The 21,360-nt window shown below is 40.0% G+C and overlaps 1 non-coding gene across 1 annotated transcript; it reads right to left on the reverse strand.

Annotated features, from left to right (window-relative positions):
* Positions 1–1,693: 1,693 nt before the first annotated feature.
* On the reverse strand, positions 1,694–1,820 carry LOC125395145 (small nucleolar RNA SNORA40). The gene has a single exon (XR_007230471.2). It is a non-coding gene; the product is annotated as a small nucleolar RNA SNORA40 (small nucleolar RNA).
* Between the last annotated feature and the right edge of the window lie 19,540 nt (positions 1,821–21,360).

The following is a 21,360-nucleotide window of genomic DNA, read 5'->3' on the forward strand; positions in this document are numbered from 1 at the left end:
AATCTCACCAGCATGACTGCCTAAACATGCGTTGAACATAGATGACACCATGGAACCTGCCAGACTCAATGGGGGAAAAGCCCTTGAAACCTCAGTCCTACACAAAGAACAACAGTCAGCTAAGGAAAGCAGGGACAGCTATTCCTCCCCAAGGTAAAGCACACCAATTGGTTGTCCAATGCCAAATGGTCAGCCCTGAAAACATACATGCAAGTAACATTATATGGACTGAACAGGTTGTATTTAGGAATATCTATGCATATAAAATATGTATGTGCTTGTGATAACAATTAATGAAAAAAGAGGTCATGAATTTGAAGGAGAGCAGACATGGCTATAAAAGAAGGTTTGGAAGAGGAGAGGGAAGGGAGAAATATTGTAACTAAATTATAATCTTAAAATTAAAAAAGAGGGGACAAATGAGCAGGTATGTTTTTTCACAAACCTAACCACTTCCTCCTGCTATCTACTTCCTAATCTAGATCCATTCTAGCTTTGAAATTAACCATATTACCTAATCAACAGCCATTTATCATGGAAGAAAATAATAATCATTTACATTACAGAATGTAAGGAGCCGTCAGGACATTGCCATTACAAAATGGCGCTGGCAGTCCTGCAGCTTGGAGGTAAACAAATCCTTTTGAAGTTGCCGCAGTGGGGCTGAGTACCCTTTGCCTGCATTTGCATAACTGAGCCTTTGTCCCTAGCCAATCCCAAGGCCCTGAGCACCAGTTGAATGGTATTCACCAATCAGGACAGTATCCGAGCCCCTCCACCCTAGAAAAGCAGCTGCTGCTTGGCTTTTCCCCTCTCTCTCTCTCTCTCTCTCTCTCTCTCTCTCTCTCTCTCTCTTCCTATTTCTTGCTTTCTCTCTCTCTCTCTCTCTCTCTCTCTCTCTCTCTCTCTCCCTCTCTCTCTCCCTCTCTCACTCCCCACTCTCCCTTCAACCAAGAGGCTCCAATAAAGTGTGATTTGGGAAGAATCCTCAACTCGTGGTCGTTCTTGCTTGCTGGTCAAGGAGCGCACCACAACAGTACAGTAAGATTATTTGCCAGCACATAGTGTGCACCAATCCAAGTCCCTCCCAGGTTGTATTTGTTCTTTCTTTGAGAGGTTTAGGAAATGACGTTATCAGAGGTCATGTGTAAGACAGGATGCCATGCCTTGGAGGAAGCAAGAATTCTGTAGGTGGCATGTAAAGGGAAGACTGGGTGCTGTGATAGAGAAGATGTGAGTAAGATATAAAAATAGTTTCACAAACTGCAAATAAACTAATATTGGGAGGAGTAGATCATTTGCTTAAGTTCAGATAGCTGAAAAATATTATATCTGGTGTCAAATCTAGGGCATAGAATCTGGTGGGTTGTATTTTTAGTGATGGGACTAGGTTATAGGAATTCAGAACCCATACTGGTATGCTCTTACTGTATTTTTCCAATTATAAAACAAATGTCTTTATAACCATTGAAATGAGTACCTTTCAGGTGAAACATGCATTGGTCCCATGAAGAGCTTTGCACAAATTTTGATTAGTTTAAGGATGCTGGATATCTCAGTGAGATGTGTCTGTTCTCTGCTCTTTGATTCTCTTTATGTCACTGAGCACTTTCTACCACTCAGTGGAGATCTCTGGGTATTTAGAGCTTTGTGTGGTCTCTAATGAATGTGTTTTCATTTATCTTTTATGTATCATATTCCTTCTTGTATGCACCAAAACTTACATTGAGTAATGAGTTCTAGGTGGCAAAATAGGATTTATTTTGCACCTGTCTTGCCTACCTTCGGCTGCCAGTTGAACAAAAACATATCTCATAGTGCTGTAGTAAATGGTTTCATTGCAGTATGACCTATCTACTGGCAAAAGTTCAACTGTGACATTTAGTTTGTTCACAGACTTGTGTAATTATTAACACAATCTACTTGACCATTTTCATTCATCTTTTTCAGCTTTGTACCAGCCACTTCCACATCACCAACTCACCACCTACCAACTCAAGCATAGAAATCACTATTGTTTATCTATCTACTGATTTGCATATTGTGGGAGTCTCATGTATGGAGTCATGTAGTATTTACTCTTTCTCTTAATTAGCTCTTTTCCTTTTACATGGTTCTTTCAATGTCCAACAAACCTTGTTGTAGTAATATCAAGAATTTAATTCTTTTAAAGACACTAGCTGGATGGTGGAGGCACACACCTTTAATCCCAGCATTTGGGAGGCAGAGGCAGGTGGATCTCTGTGAATTCAAGGCAAGCCTGGTCTACAGAGCAAGTTCCAGGACAGGCTTCAAAGCTACACAGAGAACCCCTGTCTCAGAAAACCATAAAAACACTATTCCACACTCTGAATATCATCTAATTGTAAACATTTGGGCTATTTTTTAATTATCTACTGTACAAGTTTTTGTGTGCACATATGTGTTGAGGAATATTGTTTTCATGTGTATAACTTTTGCTTATGCTGCATTTGTTTAACTCTGTGAAGTTGTGTTACTGGGCCTGTCTAAAACACCTGATGGCTAATAAAGAGCTGAAGGGCCATTAGCGAGGCAGGAGCAAGGGTACGTGGGGCTGGCAGGCAGAGAGCATAAACAGAAGGAGAAATGAGCAATAAAAAAGAGCAGCAGGAGAACAAGGTGAAGAGAACATCAGGGCCAGCCACCCAGCCACCCAGCTACACAGTCACCCAGACACCCAGTCACCCAGCTACACAGTCACCCAGACACCCAGCCACCCAGCCACCCAGACACCCAGCCACCCAGTCACCCAGCCACCCAGACACCCAGCCACCCAGTCACCCAGACACCCAGCCACCCAGCCACCCAGTCACCCAGCCACCCAGACACCCAGCCACCCAGACACCCAGCTACCCAGTCACCCAGCCACCCAGACACCCAGCCACCCAGTCACCCAGACACCCAGCCACCCAGCCACCCAGTCACCCAGCCACCCAGCCACCCAGTCACCTAGTCACCCAGCCACCCAGCCACCCAGCCACCTAGTCACCCAGCCACCCAGCCACCCAGCCACCCAGCCACCCAGCCACCCAGACACCCAGCCACCCAGACACCCAGTCATCCAGTCACCCAGTCACCCAGCCACCCAGTCACCCAGACACCCAGACACCCAGTCATCCAGTCACCCAGTCACCCAGCCACCCAGTCACCCAGACACCCAGACACCCAGTCATCCAGTCACCCAGCCACCCAGACACCCAGCCACCCAGTCACCCAGCCACCCAGCCACCCAGTCACCCAGACACCCAGCCACCCAGTCACACAGCCACCCAGCCACCCAGACACCCAGCCACCCAGTCACCCAGCCATCCAGTCACCCAGCCACCCAGCCACCCAGCCACCCAGCTACACAGTCACCCAGCCACCCAGTCACCCAGCCACCCAGTCACCCAGCCATCCAGTCACCCAGCCACCCAGCCACCCAGCCACCCAGCTACACAGTCACCCAGCCATCCAGTCACCCAGCCACCCAGCCACCCAGCCACCCAGCCACCCAGACACCCAGCCACCCAGTCACCCAGCCATCCAGTCACCCAGACACCCAGCCACCCAGACACCCAGCCACCCAGTCACCCAGCCACCCAGTCACCCAGCCACCCAGACACCCAGCCACCCAGTCACCCAGCCACCCAGCCACCCAGTCACCCAGCCACCCAGCCACCCAGCCACCCAGTCACCCAGTCACCCAGCCACCCAGCCACCCAGCCACCCAGCCACCCAGCTACACAGTCACCCAGTCACACAGCCACCCAGTCACACAGTCACCCATTCACACAGCCATCCAGTCACCCAGCCACCCAGTCACCCAGTCACCCAGTCACCCAGCCATCCAGTCACCCAGCCACCCAGCTACACAGTCACCCAGTCACCCAGTCACCCAGTCACCCAGCCATCCAGTCACCCAGCCACCCAGCTACACAGTCACCCAGTCACCCAGCCACCCAGCCACCCAGCCACCCAGCCACCCAGCCACCCAGTCACACAGCCACCCAGTCACACAGCCACCCAGCCATCCAGTCACCTAGCTACACAGTCACCCAGCCACCCAACCACCCAGTCACCCAGCCACCCAGCCACCCAGTCACCCAGCCACCCATTCACACAGCCATCCAGTCACCCAACCACCTAGTCACCCAGCCACCCAGCCACCCAGTCACCCAGCCACCCAGCCACCCAGCTACACAGTCACTCAGCCACGCAGCCACCCAGCCACCCAGCTACACAGTCACCCAGCCACCCAGCCACCCAGTCAGCCAGCCACCCAGCCACCCAGCCACCCAGTCAGCCAGCCATCCAGTCACCCAGCCACCCAGTCACCCAGTCACCCAGTCACCCAGCCACACAGCCACCCAGCCATCCAGTCACCCAGCCACCCAGTCACCCAGTCACCCAGCCACCCTGCCACCCTGCCACCCAGCCAGTCACAGAGTAAAAGGAAAGTAAGATATGCAGACGTAAGAAAGATAAAAGCCCAGAGGGAAAAGGTAGACCGGTTAAAAAAAGTTTAGAAAAGCTGACAAGAAACAAGTCAAGCTAAATGCAGGTATTTATAAATAATAATAAGCCCCTAAGTGTTTCACTTGGGAGCTGGGTGGCAGGCTCCTCAAAAAACCAAAAAAAAGCAAAACATCACATGACACATTTGTTTCCATTTATCTTAGGGATGCCGTGAAGAGGAATTACTGGTTTATATGATGATTCTGTACTTGAGGTTTTGAGGAAATTCTGTAATTTTGTCAAATGATGCTTTATTGCTTTGCATTCCCGAAAGAAGTTTTGGGGGTCCCAATGTCTACTCATTCTCATCCATACAAACCCTTGTTTCTTCGATCACAACGAACCCTGAAGATATGAACTGCTATTTCACAGTTCTTTTGACTTGAATTTTTCTGAAGGCCAATGATGCCCAGTAGGTTTTCAATGTATTTATGAGCCATTTGCATAACTTGGTAACAGAACTGTCTAAGACTTTATCACCCATTTTACTTCCAAGTCACAAGAACTCTTTGTGCATCCTAGATACAAGTCACTGCTCAGAGCTGGAACTCTCAAGTGTTTTTTTCTTGAGTTTCTTTATACTTCTTAGTAACTTTGTTTCAAGCAACAAAGTTTTACATTTTGATAAAGGACAACTTACCTACTTTTCTTTTTTTGCGAGTTTGATTTCTGATGTACCTAAAAAGATTTTCCTGAAACCTCAAACAATACCATAGGATTAGGAATATTGAGCCATAAATTTGGGAAGGCACAGTTCAGTGAATAAGAGTAATATCTTTGTTGGGTATCAGAATTATAGCAACTTCAAAAAAAATTGGGGCAGTGTTTTGCTTTTCTAATTTTGGGGATAAAATTTTGTGAATATTTTGTTTAGTTCTGTGTATGTTAGATCATACTTTTTTCCATTTTGAAGATTTTTTTCATTTTTCAGTACTTTTGCTATGGATCTTTTTAAAAATTATTCTCCTTGGACTAGGATGGAGTTCATGGCGCCCTTTGGATGTAATCATTTAGAAATTTTGACTGGTGTTTCTTTGGTTTATTTATGGCATCTTTTCCACATTCCCTCCTCCCCCATATATGTGCAGTTCATTTTGTGCTCTATTCCCCGAGGTTCAACTCAATTTTTTTTTAAAAAAAATTTACCCTTTGTAAAAGTACTTTATATCTGAGTACTGTACTTCATCTCCCCATCACTCTTCCCACTCTGACACCTCTGTGCCCCCTTCCTCTCATATCCGTGGCTTTTTGCAAGTTGATTTTTCCTTCTTTCCCCTTCTTTGTTCACCTAGCACAATTTCCATCTATCTACATAAATGTCCTTGGATTCTTTCTTATGCCTACACAAGGCTAGATTTGATCCCCTCTACAGATTTTTTTAAATAATTACTATTCTTTTCAGTGACAGAATTTCCATGTATCTTCCTATCCGCCTTTTTTTCTGAGACATTTTCTTCTTTATTTTTCCTTTCTGGTATGTCTGTTTCATAAGGAGCTGTTATCACAACTTCCTTTATGTCCCCAAGCAAGGTTTCCTTTAGTTCCCTAAACATACTTACAATAGCATATTTGAAGTCTGTGATGTCTGACATGCAAGATTTTCAAAGGCAGCTTTTGCTACGTATCTTAATTTCTTTTGCTCTTGTCAGTCACATTTCACCTATATGCATATATCACAAGTTTTTTTATTGACTAGTGGAATTTAAAATATTATCTTTTTTAATTACTATGTTCCAAATATAATGTTTCCCTGAGGAAAGCTTCAGATACTATGATTCCCTATCTGATAAAATTCACTGTAGTACTTACTGGTCCAGACCTGAGGAAAGACAGTGGCCACTTGTCTTGGAATAGATTCATAAGTAGGGTTCTGGGATGGGACAGCAACCACTGATCTCCTTATATTAATTGTCCCAGAGAAATATTAGGGCATTGAGCCATGTCTGTTTGTTCCATCTATGCGGTTACAGTGATTAAATATGCTTTGTCTTTTATCACTATTTTGATCCTTAAAACTTTAATTTTACTTTGAGTCAAGATGAAGCTGGGCCAAGTTAGGAACTTTAGTTTACATGAACTTAAAAGTCAATTTTTTTACGGAGTACATTAAAAAGAAAACATAATCACAGGAAGGCGTACAATTTATTAGTACATAATCTTGCATAAGATATATTTTAATGAGCCAAGATTTCAAACATCATTATTTGTTGGGATTATATTTTCTGTAATTCTCATTGTGAAAAGGAAACTTAACAGAGATAGTCAGTAAACATATCTATTATTTATGTATAATCCAGCCTTAATTTAAAGAACCCTTACAGTTCTATAGTAAGTTTTATTACTATATTACTATATAACAGTTTTATATTAAGAATATTTTAAAAACACTCTATGAATTTATGCTACTCATTATGTAACAAGATAAAAATTTATCTAAGCATATTTTAGAGTCTGTTTTGAAAGAAAATCCTTACCAAAATCTATGCATAGAATGTTATAGATTTATGACACATCTAATATTCCCAAAGATACGACATTTATCGATTTAAAGATATTTAGAGTACTATAACTGGTAAAATAGTGTGGACTTACCATAGTATATAATCATAGTATTTAAATTTGAATCTGCACATTCATTTTAATTGTACATGCCAAAAAATAATTTTAGCATATAAGCAAAATAAATTTTAAAAAGGCATTACATTAAAAGATCAGGACTGCATCCAGGTCCTTCTAGCTCATTCCTAAAAGGAATCACGTCTTTATGATTTCTCTGTGAGCAAATTTATGCAGACTTCAAAAATGCTGGGTGATACTGATCTCTATTGCTATTGACAACAGCTTACCAGAGTAATTAACATTTCTCTCACTGTTTATGTTTCTTCTATATTTTTGTAATTAGATTTTTAAAATCATAAATTTCTAATATTCTACTTGATGTATTTCTAAATGTTGAAATAATATTTATGTTGGTTTATGTTGGTTTTAGTGAAGTCACAAATTAAAATATTACAATTTTTCATTTGATCTTGTCCTTTATGACTATTTGTTTATTCTATAGTCCCATGTTATTCAAACTAATGTTTAAAAGATACAAATTTTCTTATTATTCAGTATAATTTGGATAAAATAAAAAATATAGTTTTTAATTAAACTTACTTTACTTACTAAACTTACTTTAGCTGGCTGGGCATTGGTGGCACAAGCCTTTAATCCTAGCACTTGGAAGGCAAAGGCAGGCAGATCTCTGTGAGTTTGAAACCAACCTGGTCTATAAAGCAAGTTTCAGAACAGCCAAGACTACACAAAGCCCTGTCTCAAAAAAAAAAAAAAAAGACATTTACTTGTAGTGATAATTTGTTTGTGCTCTAACAAATAAAGCTTGCCTAAAGATCAAAAGGTCAGAGTGTAGAACTAAGCCACTAGTTAGTCACAGAGGCCAGCCAGTGAGGGCACACACCTTTAATCCCAGGACCAGAGTCAGACAGATAGATCTTCATGAACTCAAGGCTACCCAGAGCTATACAAGATTGAGTCTATAAAAAAAGAGACAGAGCTCCACAAAGGTGATGGCAATGCTTGGGATCACATACCTTTAATCCCAGCACTAGGGAGGCAGAGACCTGAGTGATAAGGCTGGGCGGTGAGAGGAATACAAGACAGGAGGAGACAGGAGCCCAGGTCAGTCTGAGGATTTGTAGAGATAGGATCGTCCCTTTGGTCTGTACATTGGTAGAGATAAGAACTCTCCAGTGGCTGACGGCTCTGCTTCTCTGATCCTTCAGCTTTCACCTCTGATAGCTGCTTCTGAGTTTTTATTATAAAGAACAATTTGAATTCATGTTACATTTACTCTAGCTGGAGATTTCCAAACATTTGGGGTTAATTCTTTGGATTATCTAAATTTTAAAAATTTAAAAAGACCTCTATCATGAATAATAACAACATTCATGATATTCATGATACCTTAAATACTGATATTTCCTTATTTAATTAGTGTCTAAAATGTCTCATTTTACAATTAGCCAGAATTAAACAATTAATTAAACAATATTTGCATTTTACAAATCAGAAAGGAGGCAATATTACAATTACTTCTTCCAAAGTCCCATTTCTAACCACTTACATGTAAGTAAGATAGTTCACAGATTACAAATAAAACAAAGGAGAAAGATGGCCAACTTAGTTTAAAAATATATATAGATTTTAATTAGTTTAGTTACATCTTTCTTTCATATGTCGCCTTCATGCTATTAGACCAAACTGTGTTCTTAATTATATATGTTTTATATATATGCATATATATATATATATATATATATATATAGTGTAGTAATCCCATGTCACATTTGTAAATGTTATGTCAGATACAAAGGGAGTAAAAATTTTCAGGTCTGGATCATGAGGCCGATAGTTTTGATATAACTTAGGAGTTTCTTTTTGGCCTTCACCAGCTGTTCCTCTATCCTGAAGACTGCTGTCCTGCCCACTATGCAGCCTCTTCAACCCCAAATCCTAGGAATGTGTCAACATTAAATATTGAATAAATATCTCATGGCTCCCAGAGGTACAAAATAGGGCTTGCTGTGAATGAGACACTTTAAAAAGAAAGCTGCAGAGACTGACAGATGAGAAGTGCAGTACTGTGCAGAGTGTTGCAGGGCCAGAGGCTAATTACCTTATCTTGACCTAGCTTTAGACCTCCTTGTGTGCACTAACATAATACGACTAACTAACAGCTAGAAACCTATCAGAATATATTAATTTAGCAGACCATGAGCTACCACTAACCCAAAAGCTAAGAATGTCATCAGATAGGATCTTGAACCTATAGAAAGGCTTCCTCCATCTTGCTGTAACTATTCCCTGATGTAGCTACTAAGGCATTTGAAACTCACCTCGATTGATGATTTTATTCATCCTGTAAAACCATAAACCTCCATGAAACTGCTCCCATGATGGAACATGGAATTTGAGGTAACCTGAAGTTCTGTTTCCTGGCTGTGATCACTCAGAATGACTCCAGAGTAAACTATTTCTTATTTCACTTAAGATGAGAGCTGTGGTTTTTGTGTCCATACCCTTAGTTGAAATGGAGTGGGGTGAGGGTTGTGTATATTTGGACTAAGGGTTTAGATGGGAAGTTGGGCTTGACTTTTGAACAGCCGGCCTCTCTGCTGTTCTTGCCTGCAACAGAATCTCTGCAGTCAGAGTGGGGAAGGTCAGTGGGAATGGTGTGGTGGCAGTCTGACCCTCCTAATACTGTGACCCCCTCAACTAGGAACTGGGAGCTACAGGCTCTAAATATACTCTTGGCTACATTGTTCTAGGAGAATATTCACCCTCTTAAGCTAGGGTCAGGAAGGGAGTGGCTTCTTCTTCAACTAGTTTATTTATTTTCATTCTTCATCGTTCCATTCTTGAAACCATCTACTTGGGGATTTAATCTTTAAAATTCTTAAGTTTTTTTTTTTTAACCAGACACTTGAAGCAGTAACTTGTTTTATGTTATGTGGCTAATAAAGTTTATTGAATAAATTAGTGAACCCAAAATGTCAAATAATGCAATCTAGGATTAAACAAATTTCCAGATGAGAATATCCCCCCCGCCAAATAACAACAAAAGAGATGTTTTGAAACATGATTTGCTATGATGGGAAAAATAAAGGAACCATATTGTTTATAAACTGTAGAATTTTTGTGTGACGACTGTTAGTCTTCATGATCAAGACATACTTCATGACAATTTGCCAGGTCCAAAAACCTACTGCTGTAAATGATCCTTAAATTAATTGATTGTGACAGAGGACTTGCTTGGAAACTTCACATTCAGAACCAAACCCTTAAGGGAAAGTGGCTACTTAATGCTAACATTCTTTGAATTCTGGTTCCCTAGGGTGTGTTTGAGAAAGCCACTGGGGGTTTTATTAGCATAAGTTAAAGTGCTCAGTTGTAATGCTGTAAGCAATCGAGGGTGATAGGTGCCTAGAGGAAAGAGGGGAGAAAGGACATTTTCTGAACAATAATGTGAGTCTAACAGGCAAGGGAATTCGCTCCAAATGGAGACATGTTTAAAAGTTCAACTGGGGCTGATACCTGAAGAGCTTAACCAGGCTGTAAGGTATGAATTTTAGTTTAAGACCCGGGAAGTGTAAGCTCCCAGAACAACAACAACAAAAAAGGATTATTGAAAAGAGAGAGGATGGGGAAGGGAGGGGGAGGAAGGGAAGAGGAGAAAGAGAAGAAGAGAAGGAGGAATAAGAAAAAGTTATGAATTCCCTCCCTCCCTCCTTACCTCCCTCCCTTCTTTCCTTTTTCTTTCTTACCTTTGTGTGGACATTGAAAGATTGAAGATTCCTATGAGAAATAACTAACAAGGTCAAATCCGAAAGCTTTGTTTCGCTGAACTCAAGACATTAGAAGTAAAGTAAAGTTAGAAAACGGGAGTGGGATGAGTTCTAGAGGGCTACATAGGCTTGGGAGGAATGGTTTTTAAAATGGTGATTCACTATAGCTACCTAGTTTTGCAGCCAGAAGCTTAGGAAAGGGTATCATTTTCCAAAGAAAGTACTAATTGATGCTAATTGGTGAGCATAAAGAACAGGGCAAAAAGAAGAGCCTCAAGATATGAACAGAGAATTAGTTTCAGCAATGTTAAGAGGAAAATGTTAGTGGTTAAAGAATAACCCAACTGAGTAACCCCAGAGCTACACCATCACATGAGGGGTCAGGAGAACTGCTCCTTCCAGATGACAGCTGGTAGAGATCACCAGGACACAGCTCCTCCTTTTATAGCTTCGCTCCTTGAGGCTGTGCATTTTAAGCATAACAAAGATCAAATATATAGTTTTTCTAATGGTATTATTTGTTGTGAAACGTGGCTTAAATGTAAAAAAAAAAAGGACAGAAATAGGTAGGTAGATTGCAGTTTACAGTGCTGAATCAAGGACCTTGTACAGCCAACTACATACTTATCCATGGATTTTTTTCTGTGTAATTCATGCGATTTTTATATTCCTTTAATGCATTCATTTACAAACACTCTGTAGATTATGGCTATTAACACATAACTCCAAGAGAAATAATAATAACTTTGTCTTGTCTCCTAGAGAAAGTTATCTTGATTTTTTTTTTTTGTCTTTAATAATAACTTCTTTACTCTGGTGACGAAGAAGTAAAACCAAGCTAGTCGTGAATAGAAGAATGTTCTGTGCACTGGGATGAAACTTTGAAAATCAGTCGTAAGTGTTTTGGAACTATTTATCTTCTAAATCAAGTAGCAGAATCTTCCAGATGGAGATAGTCTGATATGGCAGATGGAAGCATTTCTAAGACTAAGGGATTATATTACAAACACTTTTGGTTGAAGTCTCTAGTACAATTCAGAATTGTACTATTCTGTGCTGTGTCATTTAGAAAGCTCAAAAGAAGGGAAAAAAATCACTTTTAATAATGGAGAGAGGAGCTGGGAGGTGGTGGCACATGCCTTTGATCCCAGAACTTGTGGGGCAGAGGCAGGCAGATTTCTTAGTTTCAAGGCAGCCTGGTCTACAGAGGGGAGCTTCAGGAGATCTAGAGCTACAGAAACCCTATCTCAAAAATGAAAACAATGGAGAGAGAGAGAGAGAGAGAGAGAGAGAGAGAGAGAGAGAGAGAGAGAGAGAGAGAATGAAAATATGAATAAAATGTACCCCAGGCAGCTCTTAAAGTTTTCTGGTACTATTTAAGGATGAAACAATTTATTACCAACCTTCAAAGGGTTAAAAGAGTTTCATTTGTCTCCCGCCCTCAGTGTGTCTTTAAATGACAGGCACAGATGTTTGCCTTCACTTTTTAGCATCCTCACCCTGAACACTCGTTGTCTGTAGCAGTTTCAGCCGTCACATGAGTGCTTACAAAATCCGCAGCCAAGTCCACTGTCCTATGCCACCTCCAGCTCTTGTGTGGGTCATCGGATAATTAGATATTTGAAAAGCACCTTGAAATAAGAGCTATAAATAAACACTTTCTCCATTTTTAGAAAGCCGCATGGAAAGGAGGGTCACTGGAAAAATCCTTGGACCATCCTGTATAAAGGAGTCTTTTGTTCATCATGGAGTAGTTCAGAGGAAGGGAATGCAGCATTGTGGAAACAGGCCCTAATGGTGTTCTAGGCCTGTCTCTTACCCATTCGCTGGGTAAGTCAATGAAACTCAAGTCAGGAGCTCATGCATGAAGAGGAAGAGTATGGAACTTGCTGCTCTAGGAAATGGTTTGTGGACAACATGCAAAACATGCACTTTGCTTATGTGCCCTGTTCTGAGTTTCTGCTAAGTCCTCATGTGTCATCAGGCAAATGGTTTCTGTGGTACTCTAGAAGCCTCCAGAAATTTGTTTTATTTTTATTTTTTAAGTAATTGAACCCTTAAAATTCCAAGGTATTGGTTTTCTGAGAAAGTGGCCATCCCTAGTCCACATACCTACTTTAAGATGCCAGCTCATTGTCTGCAGTTTGGGATCCACAGTCATCTTTTCCCATAATGCCTAGTGCTAGTCTGAGACCAAATGAGGAAATGTCCGTGGCTGGGGTAGACAGTCGCCTTTACGGTAGTGTCCAAGACACTTGAGTCTCTGACTCAATTGCCAGTTTCTAGTCTGAGGTTCTCAGAAAAGAAAATTTTAATACATTTGATCTTTCTGTCTTCATTTATAAGATGGGCATGGTAGAAAATACTTTACAATTATTGGAAACTGTGTTTTAGCATCACATACATATAAAGAAGGAAGAAGCTCACTTTTATGACTAGAAACACAAAACCTTATAAAGACATGTCGTTTATTCTCACGGTGAGATGGATATACAGATTGATATTTCTCTCCCTTCCTCCTTCCTGTTGTTCCTCTATTTTTTTTTAAAAAGTATTTAAGAGACAGAGTGTCTGACTATGGACCCAGGATAGCCTGAAATCTTTTTATTTTCTTGACTCAGTCTTCTGAGTACTAGAATTACATGTATGTGCCACAGTGCTTGACAATGGTTTATGCTTCTTAGATTTGAGAGCTTTGAAAGGCATTATATAGGATGTAGCAGTTCATGTATTTGATCATCAGAATAATATGTAACACATATTTTCTTAGTTTTCTAATTTTAATGAAAGTTTGCTGAATGCTATAGTGCTAAAATATGCTTCACATTTCTATCAATTCTGAATATATCTAGATATTTATAAATTTCAATTGCATTGCAATGGTCTCAAACCACTATGTTTCAGATATACACACATATAAACACATATACATATGCATGCACACATATATAACTGAATTTTGTTGCAGATTGCTGATTATATAATAGTAATAAACCTTAAAGTTTAGGCATTAACAGTTAAACTGAGTTCTAAAAATAATTCTTAATTGGATCATTGTGCAGCCACAGGTCCGTGACTCGCATATAATTTTGGCACCGAGGCTTCTTAGAGTGTGTGACTACCAAGCACCTGGCAGAGATGGATCAGGTCCAAATCTAACTAGATACTTGGTGGCAGATGGCTCCCAGTGCAGTTACTCTAAACTTGGAATGTGTAAAAAGTTAATGCTTAGAGCTGAAACTTGATCCATTGTGGACATATGTGCACTGGGATGGGGAAATCTGGCCACCAAGAACAGTATTCTATACATAATCCATGGATAGGTCTGACCTTAAATTTTCAAATCCACCTCTTCCGATCTCTTGGTGGTCTGTGGATACAGTTCAGCCGCTCCTGTCTAGTGTATTTGCCAAGCTTTTCATATACAACTTCATTTTTTTTCTCACTGTGCCTTCATACCCAGTAGGTCAGATGTAATGTCATCTAAACTTGGAGAACTCTTGTTCTCAGAGCCTTCCAGATATTTGTCAATTCTAGAGAGTTGTGAATTTAGCACAGCCACCAGGGCCTCCCCTGGGGGTTTTTCTTATGTACCTTTATTAACTAATTTTACTTTTCATCTCAGAACTACAATGAATTTGATAATACTCTCTTATTTTATCTTATAGTATTTCAACTTCATTCCAACAGCAAGATAGCTGAATATAAAATACAAAACCATTGATTGTGTCTGACCTACTTTGAAGAACAGACTAATGTAGTGCCTCGTTTTGGAGATGAGAGACAGACCCAGAGAGGAGAAATGAATTGTCTGAGAAAAGTCTCTAAACAAACCCTCTTGCCCTTCTGGATCATAAGGAATACTTGGTACCAAATCTGGTTCCTCCCTGCTATGCTTATGATTTTGCGTTCTATGGTCTGATCCTGATGGAACCTGCTCATGAGCAAGTGACCTGCCATTTAGAACCTGGTCAGAACTGGCTACAAACTTTCATACTTCAAAGAGGGAGGGGTAACAAACATAGCATCTGTTCTGGATGCAAACTCATCTTCAACATGCCCTGCAAACAATCACCATAAAGGAAAGCCGCTGGCTTTAGATTTACATCGCGTTTCTCTCTTGTTCCGACGAGCTCAAAGACCAAACAGGGAGGAGCAGAACCAACAGTTTCTGGGACTTGATCAAACTACCTTCACCAGGATAGAAGAACTGTGACAGAGGAGCCTCACCTTTTCTTTGAAACTTCAAAACATTTCAGTAGTTACGGGGCTACATGTAGAGGTGTCTGTAGGGACACAGCTAAGCCAGCTTTTGTAAGATAAAATTCATAAGCAAAATGACTTTAGGGGTTCTAGTTGCTATCGTGATGGGTTTATTGGAAAACTGGGGTATTGCTTCATTACTCCTGGTCCATGGAAAACTATTTCTTGATATCCTCACTGTCTTGTATCAGGGAGCCTGCAGTGTATGTTGAACCCTTTCGTTGAGGAAACACAATGTAGAGTGAAAAAGGGTGAGACAAGAACAGTAGTAGCTGGGAGCTCAGTGATAAAGCAAATCTTTTGGGGTCCAGGTAGTTCTAGGGGTGGCAAACATGGTGGAGCCAGAAGTGACATTGAGCGATTGTAAAACAGCATTACCTGAATAAAAATGAAAAGCTTTATCTATCATGTACATTTCTGGTTTCTAAGAAACTATTTCAAGTTCGCCTTGATTAAGGCTAATATATGCAAAGGCACATTTCGGGGAACTCTAATAGAAAGGCTGCTACTTTCCTTTTAAAAATTCATTAAGAAAACCAACAAAGATAATTCAGAGGCAGCCAGAATGCTTCCTATTTCGTCCTGTAACAACTCCTTGTGGGTGCTTAATGCTTCTTTGCAGTACCTCTGGTACCACCAGACGTGATTTCTAATGGAGCACCTGAGAGAATGGATCTCTCTTGAGTTAATCCAAGCTCTGCAGGAATACACACAGTCCAGGAGTAATATTGTGCTCCTAGCTAGGTGGCAGCTGCCGCCTCTCTTGCCATCTGAATGATTGCACTGACAGACCTTTGTAGTGAGAAACAAATCTTAATGGCACAATAAAACAAAAAAAGCAATACAAGCATTCTCATCTATCTTTTATTTCTTTTTTTCCCCCGGCAAGGTTCTTATTTAGTTGTTTTAAGAAAGAAATTTGGACAGCGGAAGGCAGAGCTCAGCCAGCTCTGTGTCGACATCCAGCAATGCTCAGTGCGCCCAGTCTACTCATTTTCCATGTGGTAAACCAAGCTTTTTAGTGAGGTGTGGCACTTAGAAAGGGGTCGGGTAACTGGGCTGTCAAGTAGATGTCACTACTTATTGAAACAGTTGGACGTTCTGAATTTTTTCACATTAGTTTTTGTAAACTTTAGTAAGCCTTTAGAAAGGAATATTTGCTCAACAGAATATTATTTCAAATGTTTTCAGTTGTGTGCTTACAAAGCAAAAATAGGAGAAAGCAAACCAGAAAAGCAACACATGCAAACACTGGAACTCAGATTTTTAGAAAAAAATTGTTTTATATTTAAGATTATAATATTACATCTCTCCCTTTCTTTTCCTCTTTTCAAACCTCCTATTTACTCCTTTTCCCTTTTCATATTTATGGTCTCTCTTTTCAATAGTTTTGTTGCATATATATGTATGTGCATGCATACATATTTGTACTTGTATGTATATGTGCATGTTTATGCACACACATACATAATTTTAAATACATGGGTCCTACATAGTCTATATAGTGTTTGTTACTTGTACATATATTTTCAGTGCTGACCATTTGGTATTGAAGAATCAGTTAACGTAATGCCCAATTTGCAGTTGAAATATTCCTAAGAAAGCAGAGAAGACTGCTATGGGAAATTCAAGACAGATCTGTGTGTAGAAAACTTGACCTGGAGTGTTAACCTTGCACAAACTCAAACCCATACAAGATTATTTTAAAAGACAGACTAAGGATCCAATAGTCCTGAACTTGAAATCTGTATTGGTCTTAGGGCAAATCATAATAACCACGTGCTATTTTCACAGTAGTTACTATAGTTACCATATAGTAACATTTACGTTACTATAGTTACCATATATTAATATTTACATTGGTCAGGACGCTCAGGCAAAGATTAAAGCACATGTTGCCTGTGACAGAGACAGTATTTATTCTGTTTTGCTTTTGCGCTCATTTTATTTTGGGGAGCATCAGAAAGTTTGCACTTGTAGTATTTCCTACCATGGGAGATGTGGACGATGTATCGGGAACGGAAATCACATGTGTGACATCTGGACTAAAGCCTTTAAGAGCTAACATTTCTCATCCTTACTCCCCCTTCTCCCCCTAGGACTGCACAATTGGCATGCTTTTAGGCTGTCATTGTTTCAGGATGGAAGAACTCTGTCTGAGTGACAGCTCAGGAGGACAGGAAGCCAGGTCCTTCAACACATCTGTTTATCGTATGGAGGAAACATTAACCTTCATTTCTTCAAGCCCATGAAACTCGTTAGCCCAGCGTACCCTATCTCATTCTAGCTAATTCATTTCACCCACTATATCATGCTATACTTTAGATTTTATCTGTTATCACAGTATATTCTATGTTTTATGCTTTATTCTTACACATAAAGAATTAGAAGGAGAAGGAAGGTGATTTGGGTAAACAATGAGTGTCTGAGGTTTCATTTACCCTCCACCCCCCACCATGTTACTGCTGCTGTCAGGAAGCCCGAGGATAGCAACTCTGAATAGTTTCTCTGTTCTACTTCTTCCTTCTTTATGCAGATAACTTATCTTTGAAATCTAGATAGAGTCCTAATACTGTTGCCTAAATCCTTTCTCAAAATCCTTCTCTCTAACAGTTATCAATCTCTGTTATACCACTGTTTTAGAAACTAATCCTAGGTCGGGGCTCAGGCAGGATGCAGCTGTGCTGGAGGATAAAGATTTAGTGACTGTTTTTCTGTTGCATGGAGGTAAAGACTTTTCTGGTCTCGATAGAAAGGAAAAGCTGTGCTTCATTGTCAGTGCAGATGAGGCGCGGCAAGGCACGGCATTAACTGTTCCAGCTGGTGTTTCTTAAATAGGACACACTATTCTTGGAGTTTTGTGAAGTGCCTGCTTCATTCCACAAGAGTTGGAAGTGACTGGGCTTCTCAGTGAACTCTGCAGGTAGAAGATGAAACTTGTAATGTTAACTAAGTCAGAGGTAGAGACAGGCATTAGGCATTTGAAGAAGAAATGTTTTCCGGGTGTTTGTTTCTATGAAAGCTCAGACAGGAACTGTTGCTACTGTTGTTCTTTGAACCATAAACTCCACCCTATCACCAATCACACATCTTATTTTCAATAGAAGTTATCTGTGTTTTAAAAATCTTTCTGAAGTTTGAATTGCAATTGAGCATTGGCAGTGATCGAGTCAGTATGCCACGAGTGTTTAGCACGGGATTTGGAGAGGTGATAAAACTGAAATTTCAAGGCTGGGTCTTATGGTTTGCTTCATGACAGTTTTTGGCAGCTGTTGTTGGAATCAAGCATCTATTCCACCTTCTTGACTAAGCTCTGAGAAAACTAGTGCAGAGTAAAGTACTTTGTGTGACTGAACATTGTGCGAGGTTATATAATTACATTTTTTTCCTGTCTTAAAGTGTATCAATTTCTGTCTGGAAGTTGATTATTTCAATTTAAACATCTTTAGACTTCAAGTGCTTTGATCAGGTAGCCTTTGAATATTTTGTTGAGAATAACTATCTTATAATACAATTTAAAAAATGATCATAAGAAACTCATGGGCAATGGGTTCAGAAACCATAGACTTCAAATATGACTTACTTGGTTTTTTGTGTCTTTGTACATTAATATAAAGAACTCTTCACAATATACTCAAAACTTTAAAAAAATAGAAATAAATTTAACCACAAACATTCATGGTACATTTTTGTTGTTGTTGTTTCTTTTTCAGGATAGGACTTCTCTGTATAACAGCTCTGACTGTCCTGAAACGGACTCTTTAGACCAGGCTGGTCTCAAACTTACAGAGATCTGTCTGCCTCTGCCTCCCAAGTGCTGTGATTAAAGAAATGAGCTGTCTCTGCCCGGCTCAGGATGCATATATTTAAGTGAATAAAAACCTATCTTGAAGGATACAGAAAGCACTAAAAGAGAGGTATAGCATGTTTCTGGTTTAGCTGATCAAATGTGTTAGGTTTTTCCGAGTGAAAACAGAAATTCACTGCAATTATTAGGTCTCCAGTGAGGCTTTTATGCTACTTGATGGTTATGTTCTACAGTATGGAGAGTTGATGAAAATAGCTAAGACGGTGTTGAGGATGGAAAATAAGGAAAACCCTGTTTGTGTGATTACTGATACTGGTGATCGTTTTATAAATGGCTTATTTTTACTAAGAAATCTTAACTCTTTTCTTTATAATGTTCATGGACAAATTAGTTTTTCCTAACTCAAGTGATTCATGTAACTTCCTTGTTGGATTAGCTTTATGCAAATCTAAGTGTTGTTAAGGTTTTATTAACAACATATTAAAATAAGAAAATCTTAGTATGTTTTCTAAAAACGGATTTCTTTTCCTTAAACTCATGTATATATATATATATATATATATATATATATATACCTACATGAATATACATGCATACACATATATATACACACACACACACACACACACACACACACACACACACCTGCATGAATTTGTATGTACCATGTGCATATAGAAGGGCCCTCGAAAACCAGAAGGAATTAAATCCCTTTGAACTGGAGTTAAAGGGGGTTGTGAGCTGACATGTGGGTGCTGAAAACTGAACACAGGTCCTCTGCAAGAGTAGTAAGTGTTCTTCACCTCTGAATCATCTCCTGGCTTAATATTATAGCATGTTTCCTATGAAACACTGCTTAAAGAGTTTATTGTTTTCAAATGACGTTGCTATAAAGTCTCTAGGACAGTATAGTACTAGTTTTAATAATTAAAATGAGTTGTAGTGGATTTTGTTTATAGTTTTAAGGAGTCTATAGTGAGCATATGAAAAATCATGCTCTAGTAACAAAATGTTATCCATGAATAGCCATGCCCATCCACTAGAAATTAGTATGCGCCTAGTAGGCAACCAAGTGAAAAGAGAATCCTATAATTCAAGGATGAGAGACTCCTATAACTCATGACGAGAAATAGATGAAAATTTGTTTTTTCATTTATCCCTAACGCGATAATAGGAATTAAAATGAGCTGTAACCTGCTATGTTGCTTCAGTGACCTATGACTTGATAGCTGCATCGTGAGGAAAATTCACAGGCTCAGAACATGAGATGTTTACGAAAATGGTGCTCGCTGTCCTCTTGGTTGCTTCATCCGAGGTTGCTCAATGAGCCTTTTAAAAACAGGGCAGCATAGCATTTGAAATAATGGATGTTTTTACTGAACATTTTATAGGAGATGAGGAAAGACCAAAGTAACAATTATACCAATGTCTGATGTGCTGAACCATTAAGTTTTATTGTAGTTACTAACAGGAGTATTAGTGAGGGGTTATTTACAAAGAACAGAAAGAATACAAAAGCGGGTGTATTACTAAAAATCCCATTACAACTTGGGTAAAAACTCACAAAAGCTGAAATCCTGGAGTTTCCTCCAGGCAGACTGATAGTTGAGAAAAATCTCATCTCTCTGCGTTTGGACTTGTCAGGAACTCTTTCCCTAGAAGTTTCTCAGATATTTTAATAGTGGTTGGTGGGGATCCTCAGAAATCTTCCAAGTTTCTGTTTTCCCATGTAGTAGGAGGCCCCTCAACAGTTTCTGGCCACTTATAACTGAAGTAATCACTCAGAAACTATTATTTGCAATACTGTTTGACCAATAGCTTAAGCATGTTGCTAGCTAGCTCTTACATCTCTAATCAACCCATTTTCATTATTTTATATTTTACCATGAGGCTCGTGGCCTACCGGCAAGGTTCCAACTAGCAACTGGCATCTTTCCCCTCTGGCGGTTACATGGCATCTTGCGACTCCACCGTCTTTCTCCCAGTATTCAGTTTAGTTTTCCCCACCTAGCTCTACTCTGCCCTATCACGGGCCAAGGCAGCTTCGTTATTCATGAACCAATAAAAGCAACTCATATACAGAAAGACTTCCCACACCACTCCCAGACGTGTGTTAACTTTGACCTGCTGAGGCTTATGTTTCCCACCCCTCCCTCATGCATGCCCAGTCCAGGAGGAAATGTTTCTGTTTGGAGGGAACTGCCATGTGACTGCTGGCATTGAAAGAGGAAATAATGTTCAAACACCTGTTGGAACCACGTCTCTGCTAGATATTCTGGCAATTTCTACTGGTAATGTTAGCAGATCTTGCCATATTGACTCTCTGACTTTGATCAGTTCTGCTGACCCATGTACATGGGCTACCTGAGGCCGATGCTCTGGATCTATGACCTAGACTTATTTGTCTGCTTCACAGTAAAAGAA

Source organism: Myodes glareolus, chromosome 21 (assembly GCF_982192425.1).
Source record: "Myodes glareolus chromosome 21, mMyoGla1.1, whole genome shotgun sequence".
NCBI classification, from domain to species: Eukaryota; Metazoa; Chordata; class Mammalia; order Rodentia; family Cricetidae; genus Myodes; species Myodes glareolus.